The 6,198-nt window shown below is 39.5% G+C and overlaps 1 long non-coding RNA gene across 1 annotated transcript; it reads right to left on the reverse strand.

Moving 5' to 3' along the window:
* Window positions 1-1,310: 1,310 nt before the first annotated feature.
* Window positions 1,311-6,164, reverse strand: LOC308671781. The gene is made up of 3 exons (XR_014027298.1): window positions 5,794-6,164; window positions 4,001-4,105; window positions 1,311-3,010 (listed from the first exon to the last, which is right to left on the reverse strand). It is a non-coding gene; the product is annotated as an uncharacterized lncRNA (long non-coding RNA).
* Window positions 6,165-6,198: the final 34 nt, after the last annotated feature.

Genomic DNA, 6,198 nt, shown 5'->3' on the forward strand with positions numbered 1-6,198 from the left:
TCCCCATCACTGACTTAATGAGATGGTGTTCCAATTCGTGTTTGTGAAGAAAAGCCAAAAAGCTATAATTGTCAGCGGGCAAGCTAATTCCAATCTCCTAACAAGAATAACACCTAACGTTTCAGGCAAAAGCATGGTTCTATTTATTGAAAAAGCACATTTTTTTAAAAAAAAACACCTTTCATTAGAAGTCAGGGTTTGTAGGGGTAAAAAGTTGGAATCTAGTAACATGACCTAAAGATCTGGCAGTTTTGTCAAGGATCAGTTCAGCTGACCTCAGTGAAAATTACACATTAGGTCAAGCACGAGGAAACCTGTAGCACGCCATATAGTTAAGACTATACCCATTAGCCCTAGTTGCGACAGCCGGCGGTCAGAAATGATGGGGAATAGATGTTTTATAATATTTTGGATAGTAATAAGCTCCCCATCACTGTCCTTGTAGCTATACTTTGAATGCAGTTCGGGAGCAACAATTGAGAATAAGTCTCATTGAATAGCATGGCCCTTATTTCATACAGGATGGGATTCTATTGGTGAGGTATTTACTAAGGGATCAGTTGTACTAGTGGTGGAAGTATTATCTTGAAGACTGATAGAAGTAAAACACTCTAACAATCTTCCCGTGAGTAAGACAGAGCAGCCCCCCAAAATACCTTAGGGTATGTGGTTGAAGCAACAACTGTTGAGCGGGCTGAGAAGCTTCTTCACTTCTGATCAAACCTGTTCCACAGAGTTTTGGACCTCTGCAAGCTGGTGAATTTGCTTCTCAAACACAAGAGTAGGCTGAAGTATCTAAAAATGATCCTCAGCATTTGAAATCCTTTGTACCAGTCCAATTTTAGCAAAGATTAAGGTTGCTTTCCTTAAAGTAGCAGTATTGGGGGGGGGGGAGACTTTCTCCCTCCAATCCCTGGGTTTAAACGCCACAGTCATGAAAATAGTCCCGCTGGATCAGGCTCAGGCCTGTCTAGTCAGCATTCCGTCTCACTCCATCAGATGCATGTAGGAAACCCATGGATAAGAGGTCAAGGTAGGCCTCCTCTCCCATTGCTGATTCTAGTCACCTAGTAGCATGTGGAGATAGATTGTCCCATGCCTGAAAGCAGCATCAGGGCCAAAGGCCATTGACCTAAGAGTTAGTCTCACATCCTTTGGAAGCCTTACAAACTAGTGGCTAAGATCACATCTTCTGGCAGCGTTTTATAACATCTGTAGTCCTCTGATCAATGTTAATTCTTTTGCTAGCAAGTGTCCTTGAGTAGCATCTAGTGGTTCTAGTGTTATAGATAAGGAGAAAAATCTCTCCTGTTCATCCTTTCTTCACCATGCATCCTTATATAAACCACAATATTTCATAAGTATCTTTTCTCTAAGGCAGTGTTTCTCAACCTGGGCAATTCTAAGATGCATGGACTTCAACTCCCAGAATTCCTCAGCCGGCATCCTGAATCCACACATCTTCAGAGTTGCTAAGGCTGAGGAGAAACCGTTCTGAACCGTTTCAACCATTGCATCCCATCCTCATTTAGAAGTCTACATCTGATGGCCTTCTGCTTTTTAGGAGGCAGCCAAGCCTAGAGGACACCTGCATTTGTCCAACTTTTAGATCTTGTTTCTCCCGACTCCTGGAAATGTTAGATCAAATATGCTGAATTATAACAGCCATCATCCCCAACCAGTAAGAGTCTCTTCAAACAGGATTGGAGATTGGGGAATTGTATTACATTGCTTCTGAGGAACAACAGGCTAGTAAGATGGCCATTTAGATTTATTTTTTTAAAAAAAAGTCTCTCTATCTGCACGTGGGATTCTTTTCCGAGGCTTTCCTATCTTTGCCTTGCAAAAGGAAATTTTTCTGCACCAGGAAATGCCTTGGATTATAAGCTTTCCAAGTATTTTGAAACTGAAATGAATCCTTTGGGTATCAGAAGGAGAAAGTTAATCTCTCATTAAAGCACTTCTGAAACAGGGTCTTTACACTGCTCCCAGATCAACTCAGATCTGATATTCTCATGCCGTTGCCTGCATGCAGTCAGCAGCTGAGCTCTATCCCAAACATGCAATAAGTAAATAAATGAACAAAATAAATTGACCTTTCCTTTTGTGAGACCGAAGCCCTACAGAACTTGTGGATGGGTTGCTTTCTTATTGGGAGAATGAGTGTCTCATTTCACCATCAATTGATGTTTATAGTCTGAATGTTCATGCTCCTTAAAGAGTGATGGTGGCTTGCCAGTTATACAGATCCCTCTCATAGAAATCAGTCAATTTTTTTTTCAAATCTCCAAAGTCAGCTGCTGATCTACTTTTAAAACACTGCCAGAATTGGTTGAAATTGTTGTGAATTTTAAAAGTATTTCATCCCTGTTGCTTTCCTTTTTACTGCAAGGGATAAGTAGATGTGCAAAATTCTAGGCTGTTCCCCACCCACTGACTCCTCCTAAAATGGAGTACGGTTGTTTCCAATTTATTTTTCTTTTTTCTCATTTGTCAGATAGCTGCTAGTTTTTATTGCTCCGTAAATTTTCCTTTCATCCTCTCTCACACCTCAGCCTCTCCCCAGCAACTTCTCCTGTCTGTCCTGCAACCTAGATTTTTTCTCTCTCTTTCTTTCCAGCAGCATGCAATCATGACTATAGTTATTAGTGAGACGGATGGGAATGATTGATTGCAAAACTGTTCGCATGCTATCCTTTCAGCATTACAAGTAGCAAGAGTCTTTAAAACTGATCTTTACTTTTTGCAAACGCTTTTTCCAAAGTGGATGGTCGTGGGAGGGAAGACATAAGGAGAGATACGGTTTTCATTGCCCCAAAATTGCAGTATCTTAAAATGGGGCAGTTGTTGAATATTTTTTTCTTTTTCTTTCTCTTTTTCTTTCTTTCTTTCTTTCTTTCTCTTTCTTTCTTTCTTTCCTTTCATTTTTCCATTCTTTCTTCGTCTTCCCCTTCCTTCCTTCCTTCTTTCCTATCTTCACCTTTTTTTCAATTTTTTTTTTGCCTGTAATCTGATTTTATGATGAGCAGATATTACAAAGTTTGCAAGTTAATGTCAAACTATTTGTATGGATATGGGGAAAAAAGTGGTATGGAATTGCCCTTATTCTCAAAATTGACATTGTTTTTGAATGTCTTGTTAAAATTCCTGATTCCGAAAACATATTACTTGTATATCTCAAATCCATTTCTTCTTTTTCTTCAATGAGAAGCCATTGATACTAAGGCTGTGATTCAATATCCACTAAGCTTTCCAAGATTATTTTTGAGAAGACATGTAGAACAGTGTTTCTCAACCTTGGCAATTTTAAGATGGGTGAACTTCAACTCCCAGGATTCCCCAGCCAGCCATGAATCAGAAAAAGCAAATTATCAGATTTCCAAATTCAGCTAAGTAGTGTGGGGAAAGGATTGCATTTGAATGCACACTTAGATAAGAGGCAGCAAGCCAGGAAAGAAGATCTGGGTTGGACATGGCCGCTTTCAAAGAATTTCTAACATCTCAAAATTGGGTCTGTGATTCCCTCCCACCCCCCCACGCCCTGCTCACACTCTCTCCTGTACTTGTATCTGAATAGGTTCAACCTTAATACATATTCCAAATAAATTATTACATGATGTCCTTAGCTTTGGAACTTGCAAGCTTTATTGCATTTCAAATGTATGCATTTAAAAAAAAATTCAGCTTTAATGCATAAATGTTGTGGTTGTTTCATGTTATGTATGTTGTCCCTCCTTTTGTTGACAAAGACAGCAAGGGGGGGTTATCTGTAGCAGATTGTACTGTAATTTATTTCTTTGATAGGCACTTAATAGGGCTTCCTTAATTAGCAGGTCTGACTGTAAATAGACACCAGACAGAGCATTTTCAACCCACATACAATTTGCTTTTGAATTTCTTTTTAAAGCATCTTTTCTCATGTACCTTGCATGGAAAGGCAGAATTAAATCTCTGCAGTTGGGTCTGGATAAGCAGACAAAGAATCTGAAGATGAACTCACCTGTCCAATGTGCAGTATAAATTTAGGAAAATGCTGGGGTTTTTACGCCTGTAGTCCCACAATACAGCAAATGTCTAATGACTTTAATCCCTCTGACTTTGTATCCTGAAAGAAATAAAAGGTCTTTTACAAATCCATACACTAGCCCATCTCCTTGAATAGCATCTTCAGATACAGTAATCAAATCATCACTTTCCAACTAGAGACAACCAGTGGCAAAGCCGGTTTCAGAGTAGTAATTGTTTCCTCTCCTAAACATACCCTTTATTATTTTCTTTCCCTGCATCTTAGTATTAATATGGTTATTTTAGAATTGGTTTGTGCCCAAATCCCCTCCAACACACTTCGCTTTTCAATCTAATGATAATATCTTCTTCATTTAAAAAAAACAGTTATGTGGATAAATATATGTTTCACCAGAAACAGAATTGCTTTTCACACCAATGGATAGAAAACCAAGGTTTGTTCATCATACTGCCATGGTATGTTTTTTACCATAAACATACAGAATAAGAAAGACATAAGGCTTTTCATATTTTTAAAGACTCTGGTCTGGTGTCTCTAATTTTTTTAAAAAATGACTGTAAATCACCCTTCTTATGCTGGTTTTGGCCATAATAAAAATTTCATTTGATATGGCAGATGGTTTGTTTGAAACTTGGCCTTGGGAAAAGGGCATTCTGTTTTTCGGAATCTTCATTTAAAATAAGAGGGATGATGCTAGAAAACAAATCATAGCTCCTTGGTAATGCACATACTTTGCATTCCAAAAGCTGTGGGCATCACTCTCTACACTGAAAAGAACCAAAGACACAGAATTTAACAAAGATTTCTTTCATCAGGGAGAAGGACGTGTGGCATTTTGTAAGATTTGCATTCATTCATAGGTGTTGGTTGAGTATAACTGGAGTCTTAAGTACCCTAATAAATGAAAAAAAAAACTCCACTGTTCCCACATGAAATCTATACAGTATAGCTGCTACATGTAGGCTGCAAAACTCCAAATACCAGCAAAGGCAAAGAGTACAGAAAAATCTATCTCCGTCTTTTGAATGGTTGTTTGGGTTTTTGCAATCCAGATATGAAAGCCCTCACCCCACTTCAAGGAGACAGCCACCTTAAGATATTTTTCTGGGCCCAAACTCACCTACCGGTATTTCTGTAATTGTTGAGTTACCCATAGCAAGAAGGACATTGTTACATTTCACAGGAGGCTATTCAGTTTCAAGTACATTTTTGAACAATTGCTGCCCCAGATACCTGTTTCTATCAGCATGGAGGAACACAGAGATGACCACTTGGGCTCCATCTAGGACAGGGGTAGGCAACCTTGGCTCTTTTATGACTTGTGGACTTCAACTCCCAGAATTCCTGAGCCAGCCATGCTGGCTCAGGAATTCTGGGAGTTGAAGTCCACGAGTCATAAAAGAGCCAAGGTTGCCTACCCCTGATCTAGGAAAATGATAGCAGGGGAGGGGGGGATTAAAGCAGACATTTGGTATAAGGAGGAGGAAAGGACAAACTTTGTCAGGCTTCAAAGATTCTGTTTTTATAGCCCAGTAGGCGACCCACGGTCATCATTTCAGAGATATTTTTCTACACCATGCCTTCCTCACACCTTTACACACCCAATTTTTTACCACCCCCACCCCACCCCCACCCCGACCGTGTAATCAATACAGGCCAGCATCCCTTAATTTAAAGAAATGGGTTCTTGGTTGTTGTTTTTTTTAAAAAAATCATTTAATCCGTTTAGCAGCGCTCAAGTTACATAAGAAACACTAACAACACACCTGGCCTATTGGAGTTGGGCAACTGTTAACAAACCAACATATAAATAAATCCAAACAAACAAGATAATAACCTATTTCTAATAGGCAATAAGTCTGTCTGAATTTACAATAAAGAAATATACCGCACGTTGAATGACGTATCATGGTTAGCAACCTAAGAGGAGCGTTCGTACAGCATGCTAAAAGACACGCAAGTGACGCTACACTCAACGGGCGCGCCTGCTTTACACACATAACGGCTTAGCTTTAATTATTTTTTAAACCCTGGTTTCTTTTTACTTCACAAAACCGCCCTTTAAGCGCACCCGTACGCTTTGCTCCGTTTACTGCAACCAGAAACAACCCAATTGCAAGAGTCCAACGTCTCCGCCCTCCCGTACTTTCCAAGAGATTTCCCTCAGATGC

Source organism: Vipera berus, assembly GCF_964194415.1.
Source record: "Vipera berus genome assembly, chromosome: 9".
NCBI lineage: Eukaryota > Metazoa > Chordata > Lepidosauria > Squamata > Viperidae > Vipera > Vipera berus.